At 44.5% G+C, this 17,308-nt stretch overlaps 1 pseudogene; it reads right to left on the reverse strand.

Annotated features, from left to right (window-relative positions):
- Positions 1 to 5,055: 5,055 nt before the first annotated feature.
- Positions 5,056 to 17,308, reverse strand: part of LOC121446192 — a 96,510-nt pseudogene continuing 84,257 nt past the window's right edge.

The raw sequence follows: 17,308 nt of genomic DNA on the forward strand, positions 1-17,308 counted from the left end.
CATGATTTCAGAAAGGTTTAGCTGAAGAAACACCCAAGCCGCACCAGCTACAGAATAAAAAAAAAAAAATCCCTGCAATGATGTTCTCTCTACCTTCCAACTGTGAGCCAAAATATATCCTTCCCACCATAACGAAGAGCAACAGGTGTTGGAACTGGAAAACCGGTTCAGCAGTTATGAGCACTTGCTACTCTATGAAAGGACCTGGCATCAAGTCCCAGCACCCACATAGTGTTTCACAACCACGTGTAACTCTAGGCCCAGGAAATCCAGTGCTTAGTGTAGCCTCTGTGGACATTGATGTGGTGCAGAGACATACATGCAGTCAAAATACCCATATGCATGATAAATAAAGTTCTCAAGAATTATCTCTTAAAAGCAGATGTTAAAAAAATGAAGTTTTGCCAGATTTCATGGCTAGAATCTATAATCTGAAAACTGGCCTCTCCCAATACTGCTCAGGAATTCCACTGGCAGGGAGAACAGAATGGCAAGAGAGACCCATGATGCGATCCTAAACCTTCCTGAAGAGACTAAACCGAGATGTGAAAGGAAAGAAAGAAAATGAGAATTACTGAGAGTGTAGAGCATCCTTGTAACACCAGATAAAGCAGAGCCCTGTAGTTGAAATAGCAAATTGGTAAAGAGCAATGAAACTTAAGCATGGAGCTTTCTAGTACCGTGGAACACCACTCAGCCCTCTGTACCCGCCCATAGTATACACCTGCTGGAAATAAAATAGGGATGGTGTCATTTTGTTTTTGTTTTTTAATGTTTTCTAGGCAGCTTCGAATAGTTGCAGGTGGGGAAGGCATCATCGTAATCCCACAGCACTTCACACTATGGCCTCCCCTTTGACGTGTTCCTAGCATGCAGTCCTCTGCTGTTTCTGCCCAGCCACGCTTTCCAAGCAATCACTTTGTTTTGAAGTGTGACCCCAGGTCCTTCTGCATGCTGGGCAGGCACAAGGAATGGCATCTTTCTTTTAATGTTGTGTGAGTGTGTGTGCATGCGCGTGTGCGCATGCTTGCTTATATATGTCTGTGTGCTCGCACGTGTCTGTGTGCGTGTGTGTCGCTATGTGTAATCACACATGTCTGCATGCGTGTGTGTGTGATATGTGTGTGTCTGCGCATCTGTGCCCTGGTTCACATGTGGAAGACAGAGGACCAACCACAGGTGTAGTAAGCATCTACCACATGGGTCCCAGGAATTGAAATCATAGTTAGTGGCAGTGACTTGACCTGCTGAGCCATCTCACCAGCCCCAAAGAGTCACATCTTAAAATGCTAAAAGATAACCCTGAAAAGAAATATCAGACATAAAAGACATAAAGTTTGTAAACCTTTATGTCAGCTTGCTAAAATATTTCCACAGCTAAATTCTGTGAGAACATAAAATTCTATTGCTTTCTGCTGTGTGCTTTATAACTGATTTGCTGCTCTGAGTTAATCCTGGGTACATCCTTATATCTAAGATAAAAGAAACCACTTTTGAGATTATTTTCTAATATAAGCAGTTGGAATTTTAATGGAAGCATGAATTGATAGCTGGGACAGTTTCTATGTGAACTATTAAGGGCTCAGCTGTGTCCAGAAATAAATGCAGAAAGATACAATTTACCATGTAATATTTTTAGTTTGTACATTATGAACAAGGAATCTAATTATAGCTTCACATTTGTATATCCCTTGAGCTACTCGTGGTTTACCATCCTAAATTGCTCAGTGTTTACTCATTCTATTTTACTATGAGGGACCCATTTAGCAAATTACTGCTCTAGTGCACTAAATGGGCCCCACGTGGCCCAACTGGATTAATATGTTCTCAGTTCAGTGACAGGATGAGACTGCGTGGTCTCTCTGAAGTCATACCCTTCCTCATAAACAGCCAGTGTGAATTCTGCCAGGATCTGAGCTTGCACCATCTTTCTTCACAGGACATTGTATAGATATGGCTTGATAATCTTTCAGATTTTAGCGACTCTTTTTAACACCATAATTGTATCTTTTTTGAGTGGTGTATATGGGTGTGTGTTATGTGCTTGTGTGTGAGTGCAGAGTGAAAGGGAGAGAGATTCCTAACAATTCCTTTCCTATATCATACCAGTGCATTTTCTGATGTGTCTATGACTAAATAGCAAAGTGTTCTCCAGACAATGAATCCTCAGAGTCTGCAGATTTACCTTCGGAAAGCAGCTAGGTGTTCTCCTTTTTGCTCCACAGTGCAGACATTAGAAGAGATGCCGCCAGTCCCTGGAGATCTTACCCTTTCCCTTCTGCCTCCTGACACACGCAGTAGCCTGGCCTCCTTTCTGTCAATGATGAAGATTGTGAACTGAGTGGCTCAGGGTGACAACAATGCTTTCCTTCGTGATTCTGGAGCTCAGAAGTCCAAAGTCAAGATGCAGGCGGTCAGATTCTTGCTTCCTCTGTTTAGTTTCTGGTGATTGTCAGCATTACTTGGTTTGTAGCTCTGTCAGGAACCCTGATTCTGTTTCAGGGAGATACAGAGAGTCTGGAAAGTCAGTAGCCCCTATACCAGGGCCCACCCTAATCCTTCTAACTTTATTCTAACTGGATTGATCCTGGTGGTCTGCATATCTATAGTCTAGGGAGAAACATTGAGCCTAGTGTAATAGATGCTTTGGGACTCTCCTCAGGAACATCAATCTGAAAAAACAGTAAAACTTCATTTATTATGTTTATTTAGTGTTTGGCTTGTGGGGAGCAGAAGTTCTAAGTGAATGATGTATCTTGTTGACATGAGCATGGGGGACCCTGGTGCCTCAGATCCACGGGGAATAGCAAAGCCTTCCCTGTTCCCCATAGAGGCTAGAGACTGCTCCTTTTAGAGGCCAGAGACTGCTCCCTTTAGAGGCCTCCTTCCTAGGTTAGCTGCTCCCCTCCTCTGTTGACTGTACACAGTTAATTCACCTCATCCATTCAGATGTATAAAATAAATGTGCTGAGTTTCCAGGTTGCTGCTGGTGTATCTTCACCAGAGTGTAGAGTCCACCTAATGCCAGCTTTCTGTATGTGAATCTGTAGTTTCTTCATCTGTCCCTGAGCATGACCGTGGCAAGACATCACATGGCTTCAAGAAAGTTGATTCGTTTACTGGTTTGTGCTGTGAACAGGACTGAACTGAGCAGTGTCTCTAAAATGTCTTATACCACAAACAATAAATTTCTGATTCTATCTTAAAAGCAAAATTGTCTAATTTGGAACATTGGCAAATGTTTTTTTGTGAGTCATGAAGCAGAGATCTTCACATTTAGATGCTATTAATTTGAAACAACAAAGAATGTTAGTACTGATTCTTGCCATTTAAAAGATTTTTAATGCATTGAGAGTAACAGCAGGTTTGTTTGACATTTAAGACAGCTGCTGGCTGTTTAATCCTTTGAAATATGCATTTGTCACGAACAAGAACCAAGGTGGGAGAAGTTCCTCAGCTCTGGGTCCCCAACTCCAGGGTATCATCAGTTAATGCTTTAGGATCCTGAGTGGGTCGAGGCCATATTCACGCAGTCCAGGCAGATCACGAAAGTGAAATCCTCTGGGCTTGGGAGGATATGGACCCCAGGGTCATGGATAGGAGAATAAGAAGAGCTGTTAGTCCTAATACCAAAATCTGGAAATAACCTGAAGGCCCAGCATTTGGGTAAAGAAATGTAACATAACCCAAACCTGAAATACTAGTGAGGAAATGGTACCACAGTCCCGGTGAGGTTGCTGAAGAACAGCAAAGCTAAACAGACTGCCCCAGTATCCAGCAAGGTGAAGAAACTCACAAACATGTCCATCGAAGAAGCCAGGCAAGGGAACACAGGAGACAGCCTCTGCCTTGACTGTACTTTACCTAGCGGTGGTGGGACAGTGATGTACATGCTCAGGAGAAACTGTGCCTTCAATCTTGGACTTGGGTCTTCTCCCAGGCTAGTGAGAGATGGTGGCAGAGGCAACAAGTCACACCCCTAAGTCATGTGACCTTCAGGGTCCATAGCCAACACTCTACAGCAGTGATTCTCAAAATGTGGGTCGCAGCCCCTTTGACAAACCTCTTTCTCCAAAACTATTTCCATTACGATTCATAACAATAGCAAAATTACAGTAATGAAGTAACAATGAGAGTTATTTATGGTCGACGGTCATCATAACATGAAAAACTATATCAAAGGCTTATAGCATTAGGAAGGTTGAGAACTACTGATCTACAGTGTACTGTGTTCCCAAAGCCGAAGACACCTAGATGACGAAGTGTATTACAGCTTACAAGGGGTTCATTGGATGGGATTCCCTCATCTGTTAAGGAGCATGTGTGTTTACCCCATATGGTGGTTTGAAAACAGATGGCCCCTGTAGGTTCATTATTTTGAATGCTTAGGGAGTGGCACTGTTTGAAAGGATTAGGGGGTGTGGCCTTGGAGAAAGTGTGGCATTGGGGTGGGATTCGAGGTTTCAATAGGCCAAGCCAGGCCCAGTGGCTCTCTTCTGGCTGCCTGTGGATCCTGGTATAGAACTCCCAGCCACCCCACACCACACCTGCCTGCGTGCTGCCATTCTCCCCACCATAATGACAATGGTCTAAGTCTTTGAAACTGTAAGCAAGTGCCAGTTAAATGCTTTCTTTATCAGAGTTGTTGCGGTTGTTGTGGCCATGGTGTTTCTTCATAGCGATTCGATATGCCACATATCTAGATCAAGTTCAAGAACAAGCCAAAGTCATCCTTATGGTCAACAGAGAGAGTGGAGCTGAAACAATGGAACAGAAGACAGAGGGAGCAGGGGATCAAGGTCTTGCGTAGGAAGAAGAGGACATGCTCTGTGTTCCTTTCTTGACTCCAGTGTGTTCAACTGGGCACTCATGTCTTATTTATATTTTCCAGATGTATATTCTTCATAACAAAAGTGTTGTAAAGATCAAACTGTATAGTTATCTACTTGAATTTCTGTATTTTATCTATTTCTAAGAGTTTAAACGTTATATTGTCCCATGTTATAATTCTTCCACATTGAGATAGTCTCTCCTTCAGGGAAGAGCTCATAGTAGTCAGAAAACTAAGGAAATTTCTAAGACTTGTGAAGTCCCTCCCTCCTCAGGGTGATATAACCAAGATTCAATTTCTGAGCGCAAGGTCTCTTCCGTGGCGCCCTGCGGAGTGTCCAGGGAACTGTGGCAGCGCAGGGTCTCTTGGGTCTCTTCCGTGGCGCTGCCTCGGAGTGTCCAGAAAACTGTGGCAGCGAAGGGTCTCTTCCGTGGTGCAGTCTGTAGAGTGCTCAGGGAACTGTGGCAGCGCAGGGTCTCTTCCGTGGTGCAGCCTGTAGAGTGCTCAGGGAACTGTGGCAGCGCAGCTTTCCTAAGTCATCACAGTGCTAGGTGCACTTTTCAGGGGTGCGCCTAACTTGAGTGACTCCCGCTCCTGTAAGAAACCCCAGTAAACCCCTTGTTCGGTGAGATGAACCTGGGTGCTCTCTGCTGTCTGGGAGCTAGACATCTGTTCACATATCCCAGAAAACGTTATGTGCTACCCCAAATTGCTAAATTCAGATCAGTTTAACAGTATTTAAAATGGCTGGTGGATTATACATATAACACAATTTAAGAGAGAACTTTAAAAATCATTTTACTTGTGAGACCAATGACTTCATCACAGAAGATATAAAGAAAGAGGCCACTTGGTGCTCTCGATGGTGCTCTCGAAGCTCCTCCTACATCCTAATGCAGCAGAAGTCAGCTGCATTTTCCAGCCTGCTTTTCTTACATAAAACTCTACCCCAAACACTGTTCAATGTCGCTATAAACTCCACAAATGTAATCTTGTTCCTTAGTTGGTTGTTGGTTTTGTATGTTGTGTTGGTGATGGGACTCGAACACAGTCCCTCACACATCAATGGGGTGTTCTACCACTGAGTTACATGACAAATGCTCAGTCTTAAATTTCTAGATAAGAATACTATTTTTGTGCGGGGGGGGGTGGTTTTATTTGTTTGGTTTTTTTTTTGGTTTGGTTTTGTCTTTTTGAGACAGGGTTTCTATGTGTATCCCCGACTGTTTTAGAACTCACTCCGTAGGCAGGCTGATCTCGAACTCAGATCCACCTGCCTCTGCCTCCCAAGTGCTGGGATTAAAGACGTGTGCCACCACTGCTGGGATTTTTTTTTTTTTTAGTATTTTATGTATTTCTACTTGTAGAAATAATAATTAGCATACAATACATCTTGCCATCTCCGTATTTTCCCACCATGCAAATCACATTTAAATAAGGCTCTGACTGGAGCTCACTTTAGGTGACGTCATGAGGAAGCGAAAATGAGGAAACACTTGTCACAGGCCTATCACATGCCAGGGTAGGGAGGCCAGATTTGGCTGATAGAGATGGAGGACTGGGGCCTGGCTCATGGTTAACAGTGCATCCTGTTCTCACTAAAGACCCGAGTTTGGTTTCTAGCCCACACGGGAGGCTCACAACTACCTAAAACTCCAGCTTCATCAGGTCTGATGTGCCTGATCTCTGTATGCAACTGCACACTCTTACTTTCTCATTTAATATCTGAATGTCAAGGTGTTCCCACTGGGAAGAGAGCTCAAAAAAGTTCAGTGCCTTTTTTAAGGTCACCCAGCTAGAAAGGAACAAAGTCAAGGTAGCAGCCCAGGGTGTGTGTGTGTGTGTGTGTGTGTGCGTTTGTGTGTGTGTTTGTGTGTGTGTGTGTGCGTGTGTGTGTGTGCGTGTGTGATGCTTGTGGTGCATGCATGAGAACATGCAGGTGTGTATGCCCATAAGCGTCCATGTACAGGTCACAGCAGAGTATCCGCTGTCTTCTCCATCACTCTCTGCCTTATTGCTTTGGGTCAGTATGAGACAGTCAGGGTGGCTGGCCAGTGAGCTCTTGGGGTTCACCTGCTTCAGCCCTCCAATTCTGGAATTATAGGAGCTTGGGGCCATGCCTAGCTTTTTATTTGGGTTTTGGGGATTCAAACTCAGCTCATTGTAGTGTAAATGCTCTCACCCTGAGTCACCGCCCCAGACTCAAGCTTTCTGAGACCAACATCAGGGCTCCAAAGTGTGTTCTTTAGCATATCCCCATCATGCTGGGGTAACATGGACCTGCCCGTCTGGGAAATTGCACATTTAAGGTCCCCGCTTGTTATTATTGTTTCTTTTTAGCTTTCCATCACTTGTTTGAACTGCTTTGTGAAAAATAAGACTTGAGGAGTGGAGGGGGAGTACTAGGTCTGGTGACAACCTAGCTACTGCACCTGACTCCAAAATGAGGTCCAGAGCACGGCAAAGATGGCTCAGTTTGTAAAGCACTTGCAGCACAAACGTGAGGACCCATGCAAAAAGCTAAGTGTGAGGCGTTATGGTTTTTGTCTCTTTAAGAGGCAAGCTACGCCCACTCCCGGCAACCCCTGCTCCTCCCACCCCGCCATCTTGGATCGCTTACTGTTCTCTCTTCGGCACGTGTCTCTCTGGGGCCCTTCTCTGTCTCTTTCCTCCTCTTCTTTTCTTCTCCTTCTTCCCCCACACTCTCTCTCATAAAATGAGGGAGCATGCTTTCAATCCCAGCACTAGGTGAGCCAAGAAAGTGGATCCCTGGGGCTCCCTGGACAAATCAGTAAGCCACATTAAGTCCATTGAGTTGAGAGACCTTATGACCAAAAGCAAGGAGGCTGTTCATGAGAAACATCAATTATCAAAGGCCATTCTCTGGCGTCTGCATAAATGCAGACTCCACCCCCTGCCACACACACTCACACAATTCACCCCCCAGACAGACAGACACACACACACACACACACACACACACACACACACACACACGGTGGGGGTTGGCAGGCCAAGGGGAGAAGGTTTTAACTACAACACAGCCTCTTACCCTTCAGGAGCCATGAGACCCACCATCTTTCTAATGAGACAATTTTACTTCAAATGTTCCTAAAATTTTCTAGGTCAATGAATTGTTTAATGTTTCTCATTTTTATCTTAAATAAGTAAATACCAATAAAGCTCCCAGAAAGGGTTCCTCTGAGGTAAGGGAGGGCTTGTGACGTCAGTTCTATGATGAATCCTCTCCTAGCCTCCCCCACCCACCAGCAGAACTGGCTCTTCTGCTTCCCATCTTTCTGCCCCCTTCCCCACAGGAGCAGATTCCTGCTAACCTAGCCACTGGCCTGCGGGCCAGTGACTCAGATGTGAGTTATTGAGGACATCTTCGCTTCCTCTCAGAAAAGAGGGGAACCACCATGATGCCACTCCCTTTGGTGTGACTGAATTTTGGAAAGATTCCTCCAGCTGGCAGCCCCTAGCCTCAACATTTCTTGTAACATTTACTTCAAAAAAAATGTCCTTTTAATTTCACCATCCATCCCTTTGGGGTTGACATATAACTTTTTTTTTGACTCTGGCCAGCATTGTGACCCAGCCAGCGAAGCATACCTTTGAAATGTGGTTTGAAGGAGATAGGAGCTCTAAATGCAGTTGCACAGGGGCCCGTCGGGCCTGACTGCAGTGGTGCTCTGTTCTGAGTTGTGAAATGACTCCATATAAAGATATGAGGAGCTTATTTTCCTCTTGGACAACGTCAGTTAACACAGATGACCTAACATTCCTGGTGCTGTCTGCTTCTTCATGACAGTCCCACCTCTCCTTCCCTCGCAGAGCTCAGTTCACACACTCCTAGTCCCTGTGTGCAAGATTCAGTGGAGAACCTGCCTCAGTGAGTGACAGGAGTCACTCGCTGTCACACTTGGGCTCCCACAAGCATGCGCATATATGTTCATGTCCACTACACACACAAGCACACTACACATATATACATGGGGAAAAAAAGAAGAAAATCTTTCCACTTAGAAGAACAGAGATGAACCTAGAGAACAAGAGGCAAAATGAAATGAGTCAAATAGACAGATATCTATATGTGAAATCAAAACAGTCAAACAGGAGCAGAAGACACAGCAGACACTCCCAAGGCCAGAGAATACACAATGCAGTTACACAACACCATGGGTTAACAACACTGCATTACACACTAGAAATTTTCTAAGAGCGTAGATCTACTTCTTAAAATCATGTATATGTGTCTGTGTATTGTGCCGTGAAGCCCTGAGATATCAGATTCTCTGGAGATATTATAGGCAGCTATGAGCCAAACAAGTGGATGCTGGGAATTGAACTCAGGTCCTCTGCATGAACAGTACATTGTCTTAACTACTGAGCCACCTCTGTAGCACAAGATGGTAGATCTTACTTTTAGTATTTATCACAAAAATTAAATCACATATGCATTCATAATTAGGGTGGGAGAAATTATGGGGGCACGATGGACATGTATGACCTTGACAGTGGTGATGGTTTCACAAACACATGCTCACCCCCAAACTTACCGTGCTGTGTACATTAAATATAGAGATCTCTGCTGATCTATCTTAGTTACTGTTCTGTTACTGGAGGGAGACACCATGACCATGGCAACTTATAAAGAAAAGCATTTAATTGGAGGTTTGCTCACAGTTTCCAAAGGTAAGTTCATGATCATCATGGCAGGCAGGAACAGCAAGCAGGTGGTAGGCAGGAATGAGCACCAACTGAAAGCTTACATCTGATCCACTAGCAGAAGGCAGAGAGAGATTGGAAGGTCACCCCTAATGCTACACCTCCTCCAACAAAACCACGCCTTCCGATCCTTCCCGAAACAGTTCCACCAACTGTGGACCAGACATTGAAATATTTGAGCCTATCGAGCCGTTCTCATCCAAACTACTATATAACCATATCTCAATAAAGGGGTCTCCAAAAGATAGAACACACATAGAGATAGGTTGATGACTGATAGAAGAATAGGCGTATAGGTCACGGATATATATCTGTGGCAGGGCTGTGATAGTCTGAAAGATGAGTGAAGAATTGTGATGACAAAGGTGTCAGCTAACTGTAAGTGAAACTGGAAACAACTGTTTACAATGCAGGACTTCCTACAGATGTGGAACTAGACCAACAAAATGGCTCCACTTGCCACAAAGCCTGACATCCTTAGTGGGATTCCCAGGATCCAGGTAGTGGGGATAAACACCTCCCCAAAATTGTCCTGTAACCTCCCAGGTGCACACACTTGCACACACACTTGCACACACACACACACACACACACAAATTACAATAAAAGTCCTTTTGAAGATACAGACCAGGGCCACCAGGCTCTTCTGAATGGGAATCAGGAACAGGATGTACAGTCTCTTTAGGAGGCATATACACCACTGGGTCTCAAATGTCCTTCACTTTCTGGAAAATTGATTGCCCTTCAGAGTTTAATCCATCTTCAGTACACAGAGAGAGAAGGTCCGAGGATGGGGCATGAAGTTGCGAGTTCTGTGCTAAGATAGAGGGCACACTCTGCTGGACTCCTCTGCCTAGCACCACACACAAAGCACCTGCCCAGCTGTAGCATTGAGCCCGAGCAGAGCATGTGCTGAAGGGCAAGAGAGGCTGAGCCTGAGCAGAACATGCCCTGAAGGGCAAGAGGGGCTGAAATACAGTTCCTCTGTTGGCCAACCACTGGCACAGGCAGTGACCAGAGGAAGAGACACCGTTTCCGCCTTGTCCAGGAAAAACCAAGAAATCACCAGACTTGCTCCTGCAGGACGCCTCTCCAGAGAAGAAGCCTGTTTCCAGCATTCACAAACGCCTGCATGGGGCTTGCCCGTGGGCCTGGGGCTCTGACAGCCAAAACAGAATCTGCATGAAAGCCTCATATCAGAGGTCTCCCACAAGCCTCCCTGACAGACTCCACAATGGCACAGTGGACTGACGACTGCCACAAAACCACAGCACCCGCCACAGGCAGGCAGCTGAGCGGTGATGTGAGCACAGCCTCCTCTGGAGAAGCTGAGGCAGCTTTGGAAGTTACTGGCCAGTGTCCTACGAAGGGATGACGTGAAACAATGGAAAGAAAGAAAAATCAAGAAAGATCTCTTAGAAATGAAAACTCGAAGAAATTGGAAAAACATAGAGAAAATAATTAGAAAATGGTGTCAGATAACAAAGACAGAAACCATGAGAGATCATTTTCACAAATTACAGGGTGTGGTCCATTTCTAGTTTGCTGGGGAAATTAAAATATCAAGTAACCAGAATAGGAGATTAAAAACTAGACGTACAGCAAGGCATACCATCACCAAATTCAAAATAATCTGGTCAAGGGAAAAGTTACAAAGCTTCTATGAAGAAAAAAAAATTAAGTTCTATTCAAATTTTGAGGACTCAGAATTTCTTCAGAGGTTTCAAGTCCCACAGATGATGGTGCTCGCCTTCACACCACCGAGGAAAAGCTCTCTCGATGCAGTCAAATTTGACACGTGCTCAAAACACTGCTCATTCAGTAGGGAAGAAATGAGTGAATGAAAGCAAGCTGGAAGGAGTTTGGTAGATTAAAGACTGGTTTTGGCTACATAAACCACCAAGTCTTACTGTTGAATGAATTCCGTATCTCAGGATACTGCTGGAGGAGACTTCAGAGACCAGAAAGAGAAAGTGAGAGATCCAGGAAGCAGATTCCATTGAGGACAAGGAGAAGAATCTCCATGTCAACAGTGACGATTGGGGGCCTAGCAGGATAGACTCCACCTGCCTCTGGTGAGGTCTCCGCAGACACGCAGAGAAAATGCCCGGGATCCCTGTATTTCAAGTACACTGGCACTCCAGTGAGGAGTTTGGGGCCTCCTCAGCGATATGGAAAACAAACAACCAAATAAAAACACTAAGCAACCATGAACTGCGGGGTGGGGTGGGGGGAACCACGACAAAGGGGTTTTTTTTTTGTTTTTTGTTTTTTGTTTTTGTTTTTCGAGTCAGGGTTTCTCCATAGCTTTTGGTTCCTGTCCTGGAACTAACTCCTGTAGACCAGTCTGACCTCGAACTCACAGAGATCCGCCTGCCTCTGCCTCCCGAGTGCTGGGATTAAAGGCGTGTGCCATCAACGCCCGGCAACGACAAAGTTTTACAAGAAGAAAAGTTAAAAATACTGTATGACGGATGGAGGAAAATGACCAAAATTATGGCTGAAAATTGATTGAACTAAATTTGTTATGTCACTAATTCAGAAAATGAGTGGACACAGAACACTTATATGAGTCTGGATGGGGAGACAGAGGGTGCTTACAGTGTGAAGGAGAGAAACAGTGTAGACAGGGTCTGTGTGCTGTGGAGGAAACACCCAATAGCTAAGGGGTAGGAAACTGGGAAGCAGACAGCTGCTGTTCGGAATTAAAGCTGCACCCGCTGTTTAACGTGTGCACTGATGATTACGTCAACCTCTGCATGTTTAAAGCAAATGCGCAGTGCTCACATAAAATTAAAGTTTCTTTTCTATTTTTGTGATTGTGAGTCAGGGTCTCACTGTGTAGTGCTGACTAGCCTGGAACTTACTGTAACCCAGGCAGGCCTTGAATTTGCGTCAATCCCCCTGCCTCGGCCTCCTAAGTACTGGGGTCACAAGCATGTGCCACCAGCGACGAATCTGCAATTTTCTTTTTTAGGTTGGTAGGAGGAAGAACTGTACGAGCTGTCTGTAAAGCCAAATTCCATTTGCAGGAGCAAGATATTGAGGTGATCACACCAGCAAAACGGCTCTCAGGCAGGAGGGAACAAGGAGATTTTATTGAAGCTGGAAGGTTATTAGCTCTGCAGATAAAGAAAATGGCATTGAGAAATCACCAAAGAAGGCTTGGAAAGTGTCAGGAGAGGCACGCCATTAAAAGAGCAGTCAAGAATTCCCAGGATAATAGATGGTTCAGTAATTGGACTGAGATGGCAATCAAGGCAAAATGATGGGAGGGGTCAGCAAAGAGGCACAGATCACTAGAACACTCATTACAAGCATTTCTGAGCAGTGTTAGAATATAAGAATTAAGTTCACATCCTTTAATGAATTGTGTGTGTGTGTGTGTGTGTGTGTGTGTGTAATTTTTACAAAAGATTTAGTGTTTTAGAATGACTGTGTATTTTTCCAGGACACCACACAAGAATATGATTCTGTTTTCAGAAGATACACAGTTGTCTTTCATGGAACAGTAGCACAAACCCCCATTAATAAAACAGTGAATCTTAGGGCATATTGTCATTCCTGCCCTGGTACAGAGCCCTGTCCCTGTTCTTTAGCCACACAAGGGGTGGCATTGTCTGTCTGAGAAGAGGGTTTGAGCTGAAGTTCCTGGCTTGGCTGGGACCTTCCTTTTGGCTGCATTTCCCTAGAGATCAACTGCTTGTCACAGGCTCTGCACTGTTGACACCCAAACAAGATGTCAGCCCATGGAAACAAACAAGCAAGCTGCTTTTTTCTGCTGATGAAAAGGGTTACATTCAAACCACCAAATGTTATATTAAATTTCATCTTGAAATGAAAGTGAACTTCCTGGAAGACTCCTTATTCGTTTTGCTGATTCGAATTCAGGACTTGGCTTCAAGACCCAAAGCATAATTGCTAGCAAATGTTGCCTCATCTCCCCACACACTCTTCTGCTTTGCTTCCTAACATGGCTTGTGCTACACTGTCTCACACCCTCCAAACAGATGCAAGATGAACAGAACAATCTAGTTCTTATTTTGTTAAAGCCTACCGTCACATTTTAGTGCTGGTTTTCCCATCTGCCCTTGTGACTTCTATTTCAGACATACTATAGAAAACGCGCTTAGAAGAAGGGCATTCATTTGGAAATAAGAGTCCATCCAAGTCTGTTAACAACACCCAAAGTGTTGAATTGGCAGATATGCTTGTGCCAGTGTGTCGAGCAGCTTCCCTCTGAAACAAATGTAAACAAAGTGAGTAGTCTCCAAGGGGCAGAGAGGCAGTTCCTGAGTCCCACATCCAGGGGTTGAGCATGCAGCACAGGTCAATCCTGGCTGTAGAACAGATAGCTGAAATGCCATAGAACTGCACAGGACCAACCACAGAGCAAGCAGGTACCTGAAATAACGTTGAAGATGGATGAAGGAGCAATGGAAATAGACTAATTAGGAATTTGCCAATGTTTATTTAAAACCCACTATAGGTCAATAAGAACTCTGCTTTGGAGCTGGCAGCCAGGACAGAAACTTCTCCAAGGTCAGTTGGGGCTAGGACAGACAGTGGAAGTGGTTTGTGTCTGTCCTAGGCAGTTGCACTTGTTCTGTAGGTCCTTTGGCATGAGTCCTTGCTAAGGTCCCTTGCTGGAGTTTACTGGCTGCATTTTATTGGAAATGGGAGGAAAGTGGGGCCAAGGTATCCAGGCAGTTCTCTAGAGCTGGAACAGGCAGGGAAGGGACTTTCCCCGGGAGCCTCCAGAAAAGAAGGCAGTTCTGCCAACATGTTGCTGTTAGAACTGGGACCTCCCAAACTGCAGGATTATACATTTGTGTCTCAAGCTGCTAAATTTGTAGTCCTTCATTATAGCAGCCTGAGGAACCCAGGATACAGTGTGTTCTGGGCTCTTTCTCAGTCCTGACCAACCTTCCCATAACTGTGGCCAAGTGAAAGGTCAGTTATGTACAACACATACCTCTCACCACCAGACCTATGGCTACACAGAAAGTGTCTGTGATGAGCACAAAGAGAAAAATTATAAAATAATATAACACTAAATATCTGCCTCAGTTTAGGAGCAAAGTACCAAAAATTCCTTTGCAAAAATTACACACACACACACACACACACACACACACACACACACACATATATATAGTGGGTGTGTGTGCCGCACACATGCACATGTCATAATGTAAATGTAGATGTCAGAGGACAAATTTTGGGAGTCAGTTCTCCCCATTCACTATGTGGGTCCCACAGATCAAACTCAGGTTGCTAGCTCAGTGGCAGTAACCTTTACCTGCTGAGACACCTTGCCAGTCCCCAAAGTTTTCCTTTTCTTTTACCTATTGTTTTGGTTTGAAACAGGGTGTCATGCTTCCAAGCCAGCCACAAATTTTCTATATATATACCCTAAACTGGTCTTGAACTTCTGAATCTCTTGTCTCCATCTCCTTCGTGCTGGGATTACAGGTAGGTGCCACCACGCCCAGATTAGTGACAACAAATTTGCAAGACCAGAACTCAGTGTTCTCTGAAATTCTTGAAATAAGGAACTTTTAATGATGAAATGTGAAGCCAGGAATGAAGATCACAGGAGTTACTTTGTTCTCTGACATAGGAAGGGTTAACGACATCGTTGCATAGGTCTCCTGAAGGGAAGAGGAGGCAGGACACAAAAGAAAAAATTCAGTATGCTAGCCAAAGAAATTAATACAAAGAAAGAGAAGTTAGTTTCCTATAGTATTTTTGATTCTTAAAGATGGTCCCTGTGGTCCCATTAGTTGTTGAAGCAGAGAGAGAGTTCTTTGGGGACGTCAAATGAGCAGGGCACTGGGGCCCTTATCTGAGCCTCCTAATGTCAAGTCTATGTTCTTTATGTTATCTCTCCCCTAACTGCAAAAGAAAAACAATCTCATGGGGAGGTGTGCACACGTGTGTGCACCTGTGTGCCTGTGCATGCACACGCGTGCGTACACACACACACACACACACACACACACACACACACCATAGCCCGAGGGTGTGTGCACTCCAGAAATAGCAGCTAACAACTTCTGAGATGTTTTAGTCACTGCTTGATCTGTTGCCTGAAAATATTCACTGAGATTAATAACTTAAACCACAGCATCCTCGTGTGATGGCTTGAAAGAGAATGCCCCCCATAGGGGTTGGCATTATTAGGAAGTGTGACTTTGAAAGAGTAGGTGTGGCCTTGTTGGAGGAAGTGTGGTACTGTGGGGGTAGGCTTTGAGGTCTCCTTTGCTCAAGCTGCACTCTGTGAGACAGTTTACTTCCTGTTGCCTGCATACTACCATGCCCCGCCATGATGATAATGGACTAACCATCTGAAACTGTAAGCCAGCCCATTAAATGTTTTCCTTTCTAAGAGTTGTCATGGTCATGGTGTCTCTTCACAGCGATAGAAACTCTAAGACACCTAGTGAGGGCCACAGACTAGATGAGAGTCCCTTCTATCCAAGTGTGAACTCCCGAGATGTCACAGGAGTGTAAAGGCTCTGAGGTCTTGAGCAGAATCAAGAAAGGAGTTAAGAACTGTTTAGCTTTGGAAATGATTCAAGCAAGGCCATGCCTTCATTCTCAACAGCTTATGGAATGTTTCCAAGGCCTGTTTTCCTCAGCCACCCTGTGGGGACAGAGTGTTAAAGGGTTAGTACATGAACCAAGGCGGAGGACATGTGCACATGCTTTGTGAGCCCTGCAGAGATACAGGGGTTAAAGGACTATTACTCTGGGGCTTAGGGGAGCTTTCTCAGCTCTATGCTGACCTAGTCTACACCTCGGTACTTCCTGTTATGTACGAGCATTTATATTTTTTATTACTATGTCAAACAGGATTTTCTGTTATAAGTATCAATCAGATCCAATGATTTCTTTCTCTGTGCTGGTATAATTCTGGACTCTACTAAAGAAAGTTAGCAGTCTTATCCAGTCTTCACAAGGAAGGCTCTGGGTTCAATTCCCAACATTACCAGGAGGAAAAAAAAAGCAGAAAAAGAAGAAAACCACAGTTCTAGGCCATGGATATGGCTCAGTAAGATAAGAACTTGCTTTACAAGCATGAAGATTTTGAATTTGATCCACAGAATTCAAAAAGAAAAGGAAAAAAGGAAGGAAGAAAGAAAGAACGAAAGAACAAAAGAATGAAAGAAAGAGCAAGCCAGTCCTAGTGACACAGGCTTGTAATCACAGCGATGGGGAGAGAGAGAAAGCAGGATGCTGGGGCTGCCTGACTTGCCTGCCTACCATACTCAGCAAACCCAAGGCCACTGAGACACCCTGTCTCAACAAAAGGGTGGATAGCTCCTGAAGAACGACACCCAGGGTTGCCTGGACTCCACATCCACACATGTGCACACTCACCCACTCATACATGTACACACACATAAATAAAATCACAGCAGTGCCTCCAATAGCTGATCCACCTGCACCCTGTTCCTCTCTTTTATACACACTGCTGAGATGAAGACCAAACACACTCAGATATCACTGTGTACAAACACACGAACATACATGCTCAGATAACACAATCTGCCAAGTTATTTCAGCTCAGCAGGGATAATAGGCTTCATTTTATGGAAAAGCAGATGACCAAATACGCACACATGTACACTCACCTATTTTGATACCTCAATTTATTCCAAGAAAGATTTATTTTAGCAGGAATTCTAGAGAGTTGGAAACTGCTTTCAAAGGAAGTAAAGCATGCTTAGATCAGAAGTCTTA

Source organism: Microtus oregoni, unplaced genomic scaffold (assembly GCF_018167655.1).
Source record: "Microtus oregoni isolate MIOR12 unplaced genomic scaffold, Mior012 000003F_ref0000135, whole genome shotgun sequence".
Taxonomy (NCBI): Eukaryota; Metazoa; Chordata; class Mammalia; order Rodentia; family Cricetidae; genus Microtus; species Microtus oregoni.